Below are 16,305 nucleotides of genomic sequence, written 5' to 3'. Positions count from 1 at the left end.
TGACTAAAATGTCCAAATGACTGAGAATTAATGAAAATCATTATGGATAGGAGCAAAGGATATGTACCAAGATGTTCACTAAAGCATTGTCTACAATTGTGAAAATGAAAACATATATTATAAACTGTATAACAACAGACATGAAGTATTTACTACTACATGGTCTACTATGAAACCATTAAAATAATGATGTAGAAACAAAAAAATGTGAAAAATGGGTTTTAAAATAAAACAATAACACACTAATATTAGATTATTTAGTTATTATTCTGGGTCCAACCAGAAGAAAAACAAACAGTAATTTGAGCATGGAAAGTGTAATGAAAAAACTATTAATTATGAAAGAGGATTAGAGTAAGGAAGGAATGGCCAGCGACAAGTAAAGAGAACGCCAAAACACACAGTTAGCAGAAACAAGGAGAGCCGCTAACCCTCCAGTTGAAAAGAAGACCTCCTCCTCCCTGCCCACAGGACTGAGGTCCAGACCCGGTTGAAAAGAGCATGACTGTGGCTCACTGGACGGTAAAGAAGCTGCTGTGGTGTCTCATGGTGGAACTTTCTGGAAATATGCCCTCTGTAAGTTGCTGGAAATCCACATTCTAGGGTTCAGTAAAACTATGCACGGGGAGATTTCTAACCTGAGGCGCTACTCCAAAACTTCTTGATAGAAGATGCTGACGGAAGCTGTCGTCCACTGCTCTCTCTGCGCACTGCTGAAGCCGACTACCGGAGAAGTTGTGAGCCCCGGAAGCAGGACTGAGGACGCCCTCAGAGCTGCAGGAGTGAGTGGGTGCTGAAGAGGCCACCAAGAGCCTTCCCAGCAAGCACCGGGGCATCACGAAGCAACACCTTCCTCAGGTGCCATCAATTAGGAAAGCCTAACATCACACAAGCTGGCCAAGGAAAAACTATTTAAAGGACCCATAGCACTTTTCACAGAGCAAGTAACAAAAGAGTGAATTTCGAGCTGAGAGGTGGTAATCAATGTTACCTCAAGAAAAATTAAATTAAAACGGAGTTGTTTTTTTTTTTTTGCGGTACACGGGCCTCTCACTGTTGGGGCCTCTCACTGTTGTGGCCTCTCCCGTTGCGGAGCACAGGTTCCGGACGCTCAGGCTCAGCGGCCATGGCTCACGGGCCCAGCCGCTCCGCAGCATGTGGGATCTTCCCGGACGGGGGCACGAATCCGCGTCCCCTGCATCGGCAGGCAGACTCTCAACCACTGCACCACCAGGGAAGCCCTAAAAAGGAGTTTTTATCACATAATCAGTGAAATGCAAATTCAAGCAATAAGATGCCATTTTTGACTAAAAAACCAACTGACACAAAGAGTATATAATATTAAAACGTTAACAATGGCTCTCTTTGGGTGGGAAATTACCAGAGAATTTCTCATTTTTCTTGGAGCATTGCCATTTTCCTACAATATAAATGTACATAGATTTACAATGCACAAAAATAAAATACAATTATCAACTCAGCTACCCAATAAACTTAACTTTTACTCTGTATTTAATTACAGCATAAAATGTAAGAACAAATGCAATATGGATGCTGCATATTACAGGGACTCGATCAGTCTTACTCATTTTGTGGAATCAAGGAAAGGACCATTCAAGCGTTTCCATGAGTTTCTCTTCCATTCTACCTAAAACTCCCTCTTGTTGGAGGAATTCTGTCGATCAAATTCTAGTTATCCAAATCAACACATTTAATATATCTTACAGGGGTATTAGTGCTTTGTGTGTGGGGGTGGGGTGGGGTGGGGGGAGGGGTGGTGGGTACAGGTGAAATAAGTTTAGGAAATGATCAATGTACCAAAGGGGAACAGGTTTACATATCATTGTTTCTATCTGTACATACCACACAGGTTTGCAATAGTGTTTGGATCTAGCTAGAGCCTGGATATGATTCTGCTTCACCAACCCAACAAGGAACTTCTTCTGTGCACATGACTGAATCAAGGTGAATGAACATGTTTGGGGGAAGTTTTAAAGGCCTACACAAAGCACTACAGCTCTGTCAAGTGATGTAATATAATTATAAAAGTTCTTTAAAAAAAATTTACTGTTGCCTTTCAGTCTACCTTCCTGTATTTTACTACACTACCTTATTTTAAATGTGATTTAAGGAAATGTTTTGCTCCATACTTTCTTAGTCTATCCCTCCCTTTCTTCCTCTCTGCCTTATAAAAGAATAAATACATAATCGAGCCAAAAGAAAACCCCTCCAGCTTATTTGTAAAAAAAAGCTTCAACTAGCAACCTAAGTGTCCATCGACGGATGAATGGATAAAGATGTGGCACATATATGCAATGGAATATTACTCAGCCATAAAAAGAAATGAAATTGCTTTACTTGTAGTGAGGTGGATGGACCTAGAGTCTGTCATACAGACTGAAGTAAGTCAGAGAGAGAAAAATAAATACTGTATGCTAACACATATATATGGAATCTAAAAAAAAAAAAAGCCTCTGAAGAACCTAGGAGCAGGACAGGAATAAAGATGCAGATGTAGAGAATGGACTTGAGGACACGGGGACGGGGGAAGGGTAAGCTGGGACGTAGTGAGAGAGTGGCATGGACATATATACACTACCAAATGTAAAATGGATAGCTAGTGGGAAGCAGCTGCATAGCACAGGGAGATCAGCTCGGTGCTCTGTGACCACTTAGAGGGGTGGGATAGGGAGGGTGGGAGGGAGGAAGACGCAAGAGGGAGGAGATATGGGGATATATGTATGTGTATAGCTGATTCACTTTGTTATAAAGCAGAAACTAACACACCATTGTAAAGCAATTATACTCCAATAAAGATGTTAAAAGAAAATAAAAATAAGCTTTTAAAAAAAGCTTCAACTACAAAGGGACATGTTACTGCCTGCTACCATCAATATAATACCTAACAATTTATCATTGACGCTGTAAGAAAGTTAGTGGTGTATCTAAAACCATCTTTTATTTTAAATATCCCTTGTTGTGCTAGTAATGATTTTCCTTTATTATCCTCAAGTCATATATTTAAACCTAAAGAGAAAAACCCAATTTCACTCCTCTAAATTATTCTACTGTAACCACATGTACCCTAACTGTAGGAGATGCTTGAGCCATTTTCTACTTAAAATTCTGAAAGACTCGTGCTCACATAATCCCCACTGACACTTTTGCAAATGACCAAAAATTTCATAAAGGCCACTGGATCAGAACAATTAGTGGGTACATCAAGTAAAAAGCAATATAAAGGGTTAACACTAAGAATACCTTGAGGGAAAAGCCTAATTGTGTGCCTCTGTAGGTAAGACATCCATATTTCTTTTAAAATGCTTTTAGGGCAATACTACAGATGCATGTTAATATACCCTGCTTGATTTAAAAAAAACTTTAATGGTGGAACATATCAAATTCAAATCGCACAAGTTGCAGCGCTTGATTTTTCTTAAAAGGTCCATTTTTACTCCTTACTCTTCAATCTTGACATTACTTTTAGAATGCGTCCCCAACACCTGCCCCCTGATCCAGGCAGGCAGTGATATTTCCTTACATCTATGTTTCTTTTATCACATTGCATCATAATCATTTACTTAATCAACTTTCTGCTTCACTACAATATGAGTTCTGTGAAGCCAGGATCCATGTTTTATTAAGTTTGAATCTCCAAAGTTTAGTGGATTTGCTGTTTCAACAAATATTTATTAAATGTCTACTCTTTCCCAGATGTGTGTGCTGGGTATAAATAAGGTGGCTTGTCAAAAAGAGAGATGCGGTTCTTGGGCTCATGGAATTTAGAGTTCAGTGAGGGAAACAGTAAATTAACAAGAAAACATTCTAACAAATAATTACAAATTCATACAAGTTCTATAATATAAAAGACAAAGACGTTGCGACACATATTAACCTGGGGGAATTTCTCGGGATAAACAGGACAAGGCCACCCTTGGAGGCCACTTGGAAGCCACTTGGAAGTATGTGAGGCTCAACATAAGGGAATAGAGTGTGTGAAGTTTCTGAGTCCAGGAGAACCCAGCAGGAATAAATGGAGGAATGAAGAAATAAATGATTTGGAAATGAACACTGTGGCAACATGATGGAAAGTTGAAACATTACCTGTGTCTCTAAGAAGCTTATAAGCAGCAAGGAAATTGAGCCCGAGAATCCCCATCCTTTCCGTCCTGCAAGTCACTCAACCTATTTCTATTCTTTTTTCTTTTAACCAAGGCGGACACTGCTAATCAATCACGGCATTCTTCCCCCCTAAGGCTGGACAGAGCTTAAATTTTGTTCTTAATTCAGTGCTTCTGCCAAACATTACCACTCATTCAAAATGGGCACTCAAGATGATACCCTTTTGCCCTTCCTGATGTAAGCGGTTAATACCATTTTTACCTAATTAATAAACATTTGATATTGGCTTGAGGGGGACAAGAGGTAGCAAACTGAGCTAATATATATAAAACAGAGAAGGTTGTAAATGGATAAGCAGCCTGGCTCATTACAGGTGCTGAATTGATAGGAGTGATTATAATGATGCTGGGAAAATATGGGGCATCCAGTAATTGATGGGAGCTAGCATTTGAGGCTACTCCTGAGGGTGAGAGAAATTACCAAGTGGGAAGCACTGAGTCACTGAAGTCACTCTTTCATAACGTCATATGTTAGCTTGGGACAGCCAAGCTAATATTTTCTCAAAAATACAGAGAAAAGAATATCTTTACACTCAAGCAAAAAAAAAAAAAAGATCATCATCAGAAAGGATATATGCAGTTGGAAACTAGCATCTTGACCTAGTCCTAGTATAATTAGAAATGAAACCTCATCAGCTTTACTGACTTCACCACTTAGTCCGTGTACCAGAACTTCAGCAAGCCAGAGTTAGCCAGTCTAAAACATTCAGTTTTCCCCCACCTGCACTGAGTGAACTATGCATCTTAGGTATAAAATGATAGCATTTATAATTTAGTAAGAGCTAAACCCAGAAGTACTCTAACATATTATTAAGGTTGAAAATTTCTTAGAAACCAAAGAAATACAAAGGTTTAGTTCTTATGATGACATTAATTGGAAATACGTTGCATCTACTACATGTTGAGAATCTCCTTGGATATGAATTGATACACTGAGACCTAGCCATAGGATATAGCTACCCAATCCACTGCCTACTTATAAGTTCTTCTGAATAAGATTTTATTATATATTGTTTCACTTTAGAACTGCCTATGTTGGGCAGAGTAGTTTGCCTGAGTTATAGTAATAGTTACCACTTTGAGTGTCTGTTTTATGTCAGTGCCGTGCTAGGCCTTTTATATATATTATTTATAATGCATACAATAACCCAGTAAAGACTGACCTGATTTCTACCTCACAGACAAGGCAACTGCAGTTCAGAGAATTTAAGGAACTTGTTCAATTTACGTAACTAAATCAATGATAGGGATGGGATTTGGATGCAGTTCTGTCTCACTCCAGAGCTCATGTCATTTTCACTACCCTTTGTTGCACTTTGTTTGCACGTTACCCATTCCACAGCCACACACAGATTAGGGAAAATTAGAGGACCACCCCAGACACCACATTTTTAAGGGCCTGCCTTTAGGAAGGGGGAAAGCGGGCTAGCTTGTGGGGGAGAGAGTTGTTCCCATCTGATGCTAGGGCTTGTATAGCCTCCATCAGCCCCGGAATCTCTCTGACAGCACCTGAGCAATGTATGTGATCAGCACTTTCCACCTTCCTTATGGTTACATATGCTGATTAATTTTTCCTGGTATAGATGCTCATTTTAACAAGTCACTCGTTGTAAACAGGGCCAGGTGTAGGGCCCATTTCCTGCTCCACCCACTTTATTGAAGCCAAATACTCCATCTATATCCTTCCCGAGTTGTATCTCACAGTTATAGACAACAGGCACTGTGAGTCTTAAGCATGAATAGATTGACATAAAAGCATTCTCTCTTCACTAAAAGGAAAAAAAAAAAGTACACTTACTGGGTGATAATATGGCAGGAAGCCTGCTATATATCTTTATAAACAGGGTACCGAGGTATAATTATTCCACTTTAGCTCACAGATGCTTTCACTCGTTTCCTGATTTTCGTTTTGTTTTGTGCGGCTCATGACAGACCAATCCATTTTTGCAGAGATCAGGCCCCGCAGCTCAGTGCCGACTCTCATAGATACTCTGAATCAAATAGAGATGAGCAGCTGGGAAGATGGGGGAGGCGGTCAGGGAGGCAGGGAGACTGAACAGATGAGTAACGGGGACCAGGAAGGAGGACAGAGGCTCCATACATGATTAAACATGAATATGGGCCCTCTGGCCAACCAGATGCATCATCTTTATGCAACTGGAATGACCCCTTTTCCCACACCTCCCTAGGCTACACAGAATGCTTTGACTGATTTTTATTGACAGCTCAGCATGTGCTATAACAGCAGTAGCACACCGAGTAGAACAGGTTGACAGTGTGGCAGATACCGCCATCCCTTTCCAATGTTTGTAGGCTTTCTGAGCAGGCCGCGGGTGCCCTGTGCACCTCACTCCTTTTCTAGCAGAGGCCAAGCGATGCAGACATTAACTATGCACCTAAATGAGACTCCTAATGAGACAGAGCAGGACCCTATGATCCTTTCCCCTAACCATGTCCTCTGCCTGCTTTTTGTCTGTGGAAAAACTTTAGCCAAAAATTAAGTTTAATCAGAGAAGTGAGAAAATGCAGAAGCAAAAAATAAAAGCAGTCAAACAGGACAAAACAATAATAATTTATCAGTAAGCAAAGTTAAGGACCTTTAGTTCCTCCTCAGTGGCTATAGATAATATTCTGAGCCATATCCTGTGAGCTGTGTGAAACCCCACTAGGTGAAGAAGTTAAGTACCTGATGACCAGACTGTAGGCATGACATAAGCTGCCACAATTCACAATTCTGAGAACTGGCCTCAAAGAAATGAGAACGAACCGACCCTGGAACTGAAGACTAACTGTACTTAAAACAATCAAGATGACACTGGTCAGACCACCGATGACCAATTTCAAGATGACGGTCAGAGCTGACTGTGCTGTTTCTGCGTGTAGCCCCCCTCCCTCCGCCTATAAAAGCTCTTGCCCCCTGATTGGGTGGGTGCGGGGAGTTGGCCTTCGGACAGGCGTCCTCCCTCCCACACCCCCTGGTCGCTGGCACCCAAAACAAAGTAAACTTTCCTTTCCACCAACCTTGCCTCTTTACTTGCTTTTGAGCGGCGAGCAGCTAGACCCCACCTCCGGTTACACTAACAGGAACGGCAAAGAGAAAAAATCATTTAAAAACATGATGTAGAGAACAAATGTATGGACACCAAAGGGGGAAAGTGGCGAGGGGAGGGTGGTGGTGGGATGAATTGGGAGATTGGGATTGACGTATATACACTAATATGTATTAAATGGATAACTAATGAGAACCTGCTGTATAAAATAATAAATTAAATTAAAAAATTAAAAAAAAACATAAGTGGCATTTTATGCACCAGTTCAAATAAGGGGGAACCTAATCATTGTGAATGATAAATAAGTTTGTGAAAAACCCACTGCTTATTAGAACAGCACGCTCCATGTAAAAAGAAATTTTCTAATGGTAAATACAGCAGAAGGCTACAATTACAACCTTTCAATGATTGCAATCCACAGAAAAGCCATTTAGTGATAAATTGGAGAGCAAGAGGAGACTATCACCTGTTTAAGCTTCCACTGATTCTATCAAGTTGTTTGCCTGGCAGTATCTAGGCTATGATGGAAAAGCTGAGAAAAACTCATTGTTCCCCTATCTAAATATTATTACTTGCAAGCATTCATTTTGAAAGATTTGTGGCTCTTTGGGAGAAAAGGATCTGCTTGACAACTACTAATTATACTTAATAATAAATAATACTTATCATTTACATAATTATTTTCATATTTAAATCCTTTCACAGATTTTGTTTCCTCATATGGAATATCAGTGCAACTTGACTGCATATAATGTTATGATATTTCTGTGAAAACAGCCCCAAGTAGTAAGCTTTCATAAGAAAATTGGGGCCTTACTCTTATCTATATTAACAAGTGTTAACAAATCATTAGAATTTCCTTTTTCAGCACCTGAAGAGCCGGGCAGTATTGAACAACTATCTGAGGAGCACTGAACTGACTTTTTGGCAAAACACCCAGTTAACACCAAAACTGTGCAAAAATATTTAGAAGAGGCAGAGACATGAGGCAACAAGATCAATGAGAGACGTATTAAATTAAAAGAAATGCCTATCTCTCTCTCTATCTGCCTACCTATCTATCAACAGGGTGAAAACAAAAGAGCAAAACAAATGAAATCAATATACTTAATATAGTTGTGAATGTAAAGGTCTGAATATAGATTTTTTAAAAATTGTCTGCACGAGTTGGATATTTGACCTAGTGAGTACATGTGTAGAAATTTATTCTAAGGATTTCACAGAAATCTAGGTACCATGGCATTAATTGGAATACTATTTGTAAAAAAGAAAAACTTGGAAATAATTTGTTTCCAACAATAGGGCATTGTTTAAATAAGTGGTATCATATGTTGAAATATTAAATAATTTTTAAAATTTCTAAATGAGGAATATTAGATCATGTGGGAAATTGTCATGATAACATTAGGTGAAAAGGTACTAGAAATAAAAATTATATAAACAGTATATCTTACCCTTATTAAATAATGTATGTATAAAATATATGTAAATATATGTTTATATAAATATATATGCATATATAAGTGGGAAAATGCAAAAATGGAAAAGATAATATTTATCTCAGAGTTCTGCAAGTGTATTTATATTTTTCCTTTACATTTTTCTGTATTTTATAATTTTTATACCATAAAATATTAATTTAATTACTATGTATTTTTGAACAACTATTTTTTAAAATTGTTTTTACATATAGAGTGGTCACGTGTTTGCTTAACAGAGTGCAAGTGAAAAATAAAGGCTGTTTTTGTGGTTCTCATGATGTTTAAAAGACTAAAACAAGTTCTGAGACCTCGAAGTCTACTTTGGCCACACAATTCCACATCTAGTCTGGGAGCTCATCATAAGACTATCAAGCAACTGGGTGAAAAAGATATTTGCTGCAACACTATTTATAATAGGAGAAACAAGGAACCAACATTAAGGTCTACCGAAAGGGAATTTATGAAATGAATGGTGGTACCACCACTGCCTAGAGCTACAGCTATTAAAAGGATCATGTTCCGGGAACACAAATTCACCCAGGAGGGGCTGTTCTTGCAGGCTGTTTGCATCAAACAGGAAACCCTGACGATGAAGCTCTCGTTGGAGAACACCTCCCAGGGCATCAGATGTACCTGCGCTTCAACTTCCCCCACATCCAGGTAAGGCTGCACACCAAGTATCACCAGACTGTCCACTTTTCAGAAGAAGCTGCAACATGCCTAGGCTTTTCAGATGTTGTGCAGGCCCGGGGGTGGGACTGGGGGGTGGGAAATAAAATGTCTACGGGCTGAATTTAACTAGTCAGCCAAGAGTTTGCAAACTTTGATGCAGAATTAAATTTATAACTATGTAATAATGTCCAATGCTTACATTAAATTTTAAAACGGGTTTAAAACATTATGTTTTTATTTAGGTTAAACTATGTGTATATATTAGTATGTTTGTGTGATGTTCACACAAATGCACATACACACAATATAGGGAGATAAAAAGCAGAGATGAATGGATCTGAAAGTACTTTTCTTTGGGTAATGGGTTATTTTGAATGACTTCAGGGTTTTTTTTCCATACTACTCTATATCTATATTCTATTATATAAAATATTGTATATTTATACTATTCTGTGTTTTTATTTTTGAAACAAACACATGCAGATTTTATGATATAAGAATTAGACAATTATACTTAGTAGAAATATAGATTTCCTTTTTTGCATATGTTGTCTCATTCTGTCTCAAAAGGACCATGTCAGAAGCACTAGATCCAGTTCTGAGCATTGCCTTTTTGGGAGTATTTTAGAAAACAAAAGCAAGTACAAACATCAATAAACAAGATGGGGAAGGGCCTAGACATACTTTCACAGGATTTTTAGGAAAAAACATTAGATGTTTTCCTGAAGAAAAGTAGACTTCAGTTGTGTGATAATGGACTACAAAGATGTGAAGTGCAAACATGGGTATTTGAAACTCACATATTTTTCTCTGTAGTTCCATCAGGTCAAGCTAAGACTAACGGGTGACATGCTTCAGGAAGGCAACTATAAGGAAGTACTTTGTAGAAATTATAGCTGTTCGTATGCTGGATGACTTAACTCACCAAGTAGAGCATTCAAGATACGAGGAGTGCTCAAACAGAGGCCAGATTACCAGTACTTTTATAGCATGAATTCTTACATTGGATGAGGTGATAAAACAGATGACATCAACTTCTAAAATCGAGATCATATTTCCCTTTGAGTCCTAACACTATGGTAATATAATCTCAGTTATGGTATAAAGCAGGTAACTGATTTGAGAAGGGTACTGAGTTTGAGGACATATTGACTGATTCATTCCACAAATACTTTACTAACGGACTAGGCTAAGGGCCTGGGATCCCATGAAACAAAATGCCAGCAGAAGTGAATCTCTTTAATGAAGCAAAGTATGTGGAAGACAAATCATTAGATGATTACTTACAGTAAAGCATGCAATGTATCCTGAAATAGGATATATAAATGACTATATGTCCAGGGCTTGCCCCAAGAGCAAGTCTTCTCTAAATGGATTATTTTCTTTTCTCTTTCTTTACCTTGTCTTCCCCACTTATACCTCTACTCTCTGCTTCAGTGAAAGATATTTCTCCTTTCCACTTCTAGCTGAAAAAAAACCAAGTCTCAGGTGTCAATTTACTATGTAACTGTGGGTCCCTCTCTGTATTACAAAACAAGACTCAGGGGCCAGTGAGTCCTGATATCATGACCTCCAAAAGGGTCACAAGGGATCTCTGAAAATTTCAATAGTTTTAGAGTCTTTTCTACATCTTTTCCACTGATTCAGGTATGGAGGTTTCTATATCTTGGGCCTAGAATTCCTTCTACTGAGTGGTGAGTCGATGTGGTTTTAGTGCTTATATCCTATAAGTTCTTTTCATTAGTGTCTTATAGCCTCCCAAAGTGTTTATATATATATGACTGGCCACCATTTAAAATGAAAAAAATAATTTACATTGTTACTTATCCTCATTGAGTTGCCCATTTAAGAAGCAGAACTACACTATCAGACCTTCCACTTTTGTAATACCTTAGCCATAGTATTTTAACATATATAGTAGTTCTCAATATTTACAGTGTATTGGAAGCACCATATTAGTCAGGATACTCCAGAGAAACAGAACCAATAGGAGATATATAATAAATATAATGTAATATATGTAATTGATCTAACATGTGTAATTGATATTAAACATATTAAATATATTGTATATTAAATATAAGCTGGAAACTAGGAAATCCAGGGCTGTAGTTTTCAGAACTGACGTAAGCCACAGTCAGAGGGCAGGGGATCAGATCAAACACTGAGGCAGAGAGAGCAAATTCTCCTTTCCTCTGACTTTTTATTCTTTTGGGGCCCTCAAGAGATTGGATGAGGCCCACCTACACTGGGGAGGGAAATCTGCTTTACTCCATCTACCAATTCAAATGTTAATCTCATCTGGGAACACCCTCACAAACCCACCCAGAAATAATGTTTAGCAAAATATCTGTGTATCTCAGGATATAGTTGAGTTGACAGTTAAAATTAACCATTACATTCTGCAAACCTTAAAATATACCAATGCCTCAGTCCAACCCCCAGAAATTTATATTTAATTGGTATAAATTACAGGCTGGGCTTTAAGATTATCAAAAGCTCCCCAGGAGATTTTAATGAATCACCAAAAGTTAAGAACCATTAACATCATAGAACATTTCTTTCCTGATGAGAAATCAAAATGCTTCTCACTTTTCGTGTTGATGCCCTGGGAGAGATATTATCTACCTCTGTAAGGTGCCTTCAGAGTATCCCACTGTACCCCACGTAGTCAGTATTTTCAAACAGGCCACTGCAAACATGTGCCTCCAAGTCTGGTAAAAGTCAATCCAAATATTTTTCCCCAATACGGTAGTAGATGGGTAGAATTTCTTTTATGATCACCACGTTGTATGGTAGGCATAATTATTCCCATGTAGAGGGTGAACTGAGATTCAGAGAAAAATAGGGGTGCATATTGCCAAAAAGCTAGCGAATGTAAAAAATTACGAAAAGGTCAAGTTTTCTGATCCGAGTTAAATAAGTAGTAGGTATCATTATTTTATTTATTCCACAGATACTACTGTCAGGGGTGAGTAGAAAAAAAGCAAATGAATGAAAATGTAGTCAGCCTATGAACGGGAAGATTAGCTAGCATCCTTCACACAAAAGACCTGATATGTATTCGGCCACTAGAGAGGTTTAGTCAGCTGTATTTACAGTCCCATAAATGGAAAGAAGCATCATGACAAAAGGAAATTCTATGAATCCAGGAAAAAACACATCAAATTAAATAAATAATTCACAGGCAGAGCAAAGATTACAGAGTTGGCTCTGATAACAAAGTATCTAAAATAAGTGGTGATGTGTTTCTCCAACCACACAGGCTGCCAGTCCAGGTGCAAAGGAAAATAAATAAAACTATTATAGATCTAGTAAGAGTTAAACAGACAATAAAAACCAACAATGGAGATGAATTTTAAGTTGGTGATTCTTTGAACAATCTTCAAAAGATTTCATTTGCTCTGTTAACACAATGTCAAGTCCATTTTAGAAATAAAAGAACATTTTTCTGCTTGCTATAGTTTAGACATAAATCCTCAAACTGTATTAAAGCAAGATGCTTCTAGAATCATAGCGCTAAAGATCATCAAGGATTATTAAAGAACTACAGTCACTCCCTCATTTTACAGGTGAGAAAACCAAGGTGGTAAATGATTGTGTGATGGGCTTAAAGTCCACATGATTCCCATCAGTGGCCAAAACAAGATTAGAATGCAGGTCTCCCATTTCCTCTTCACTTAATTATTCATCATTCTTTAGTCATTTTGAGCACAACTAGTGCACTGCTGTTTGAAACCTGACCTTTCCAATGGCAGTCAAAATGCCATACTTTAATAGTGCTTCCATTGTCTTTGACCAGAATATTAAATAACTGGCAATCATGTTCTGAGCTTCTTTCCAGATGAATTATATGTTAAGCTCTATTTCAGTACTGATTTGTAATATACTTTAAAGCATGTTGATCTTCCTCTGGTCTCTTCTTACAGTTCTGAGCTACATGAATGCTAGAGTTCCTAAAATTTGTGATTTTCTGAATAGCCATATCTACTATGTCCACCAACCCAACAACAGTCACTGCTTGTTGCTAGACAGAAAACAAAAAGTTAATAAATTTACAAGTGAAATCCTGTGTTCGTTTTTTTTAATGAAAAACAGAAACCTATTTGATTTAGAATCTAAACCCTAGAAGCATACATAGGGCTTAAAGAAATGTATGATTCTTCTATGGAATATTGGAGAATTCTTGTTTAATCAATGGAAGCACATTGTTAGTTTACTCAGGTCCCTAAAAAGGTGGAGGACCTCACGTAAAAGAAATAAGTGACTATCTTAGTTAATGTAAATAGAAATGCATTTCCAGCTTATTTATGGTTGTTCATTTCTATACCATACAGTGGTCTGTTTCTCAGGACATCAGTTTAAAAGGCAAATTGATAGGTGAGAAGGATAAGTGGTATAATAAAAAAGTTAAAAGCATGGGCTACATGACATGGACAAGTTACTCAGCTTTCTAATCTTCCATATGCACATCTATAAAACAGGGAATAAAACATATTACAAAGAGATATGCTTCTCCTCCCACCATGCTTTGGCCTTCACATGTTTGGGAGGCATAGGAGATCCAGTGCCTTTCCCCTCCATCCTATTCTTGGAAGAGGAATTGTTAATATTATTGGTCAGTAACCAGAACATCTATGGAGCAATGGGTAGAATTATTACATTTGAAAGTGACAAACGTGTCACAAGGTTCTGTCCCAGTAGCTCAGCTTATGATTCACAGAATAAGGCATGTTAGCTTAAGCTTGTCCCATGACCTAGTCATCTGTGATTTGGGGGCAAGAGAAAGAGAGAAGGAAAGCCTCAATTAGAATTCCAAAATGAAGTAACAGCGGCTAGCTCACTAGTAATAAATAACACTTTGGTCTTTTCTGATTATCGTTTCTTGTGTATGGATCCCTTGGCAGGAAACTTAACCACCCACTTCAGAGGTCTGTTATGAAGTCCAATATGGTATAAAAAAGTGCACAGTGCAGTGCCTCATATGCAATAAGCTGTCAAAGAATATTATCTAGATGACCTTGGATTTGCACTTAAATGTTTGTTATTAAATCAGTTTGCATGGGACTAGTATCCAGAGCCTCAGGATAAAGTAGATTCATGTGAGTTAATAAATGAAAAGCTCTCTGAAATTCTAGATGGCAGGTCATGCTAACTCAGGTAAGTGGAAGCTGGTGGCTGGGCGTTCCCTCAGGACACGTGTTTTGATGGAATGAGGACTCAGGGTGTAGAAACCAGCTTGGCAGTGGATGGTAAACCATTGCCCAGCACATGCTGCCTCCTGTTAAGCAGAAGGCTCTCATGAAAATTGCTTTCTGAATCATTAGCTGTCGGCAACCCTCATCTCTCCTCCTGCAGCTGTTCTTTCTGATTTTGCCTGCAAACTTTTCATATTGGGCAGGCTCCCAAGCCAAACAAGTTGCCCCTCTGCAGGTTTTGTTCCTGGGGGCGAGAAGTGAACCTCACAGATAAGTCAAAGTAAGGATGCACCATGGACTAATACACACTGAAGGAACAGACTCCTTTAAGCTAAGGTGATGAATGCCTTTGAAAGTAATTTTCATGCGGCTTCCTATGAGAATGTCAGCCAGGCTCCAGAAGTTATATGCTGCAATTTTAAAATTATCTGCCTCTGTAGACTTCTAAAGCTTCTATCAGCTAAGAAGTATCTTTTTTAAAAAAGAAAATATTTTTATACAATTTTAAAGACTACTTTCCATTTATTACAAAATATTGGCTATATTCGCCCTGTTGTATAATACATCCTGGAGCCTACTTTACACCCAATAGTTTGTACTTCCCACTCCCCAATTCCAACTCTTAAATTGCCTTTCCCCCCTCCCCCACTGGCAATTACTAGTTTGTTCTCTATATCTGTGAGTCTGCTTCTTTTATGTTATATTCACTAGTTTATTTCTTAGATTCCACATATAAGCGATATCATACAGTATTTATCTTTCTCTGTCTGACTTGTTTCTCTTAGAATAATATTAGCCCTCCAAGTCCATCCATGTTGCTGCAAATGGCAAAATTAATTTCATTCTTTTTTATGGCTGAGAAGTATTTATATATATATATGTATGCAAATATATAAATTTAAATTATATATATATATATATAATATATATATATATATATAAAATCTTCTTTATCCATTGATCTGTTGATGGACACTCAGGTTGTTTCCACGTCTTGGCAATAGTAAATAACGCCTCTATGATGCTGCAAAAATTGGGGTGCATGTATCTTTTTGAATTATAGTTTTGTCTGGATATATGCCCAGGAGTGGGATTGCTGGATCATATGGTAATTCTATTTTTAGCTTTTGAGGGACCTCCGTACTGTTTTCCACAGTGGCTGTACCAATTTATTACATTCCCACCAGAGGAATGTGTGGGAAATCTCTGTACCTTGTGCTCAATTTTACTGTGAACCTAAAACTTAATTAATTAATTCCCAGCAGCATTAGCAAATAAGACCATGCATTTTTTAAAAAATCTTTTTTTAAGGCATAGTAAACATTTGCTGAATAAAATGAGAAACTATCTCGATTGGGTGGATTAAATCAGCAGAAACTAAGCTTCACCTGTGATTTTAGCAGCTGAACTGGTTGAGAAATTCAAAGCAGAACAGGCACAAGTCCTCTCTGAACAAGGTAAGGTACAAGAAAAGGAAGGATGGATGTTGTAGGCAAATCATAACACTCTATCATGGATAAATATAATATCAGGAATTACATAACTTGAAATCATATAAAAATTTCCTTTATTCGTATGCCCCCTCCCGCATAAAGTGGAAGGTGAGCACAAATGTAAATCAAGCAGGCAGAGGCTCCCACTATCTTATATATGAAATCAAAATTTTAAAGTGTTTTCTTCAGAATCCCTTTTGCCTGGGTGCAGAAGAAAAAGTAGCTGATCA

The 16,305-nt window shown here is 37.9% G+C and overlaps 1 long non-coding RNA gene across 1 annotated transcript in view; it reads right to left on the bottom strand.

Moving 5' to 3' along the window:
* Window positions 1-248: 248 nt before the first annotated feature.
* LOC132508564 (uncharacterized) overlaps window positions 249-16,305 on the bottom strand; it is a 53,681-nt gene continuing 37,624 nt past the window's right edge. The window contains exon 2 of the long non-coding RNA XR_009536666.1: window positions 249-1,241. This is a non-coding gene — a long non-coding RNA (uncharacterized LOC132508564). The remainder of the gene's footprint in view (window positions 1,242-16,305) is intronic.

This window comes from Lagenorhynchus albirostris, chromosome 2, assembly GCF_949774975.1.
Source record: "Lagenorhynchus albirostris chromosome 2, mLagAlb1.1, whole genome shotgun sequence".
In the NCBI taxonomy this organism is placed as follows: Eukaryota; Metazoa; Chordata; class Mammalia; order Artiodactyla; family Delphinidae; genus Lagenorhynchus; species Lagenorhynchus albirostris.
This window is presented reverse-complemented; position numbering and strand designations above follow the sequence as displayed.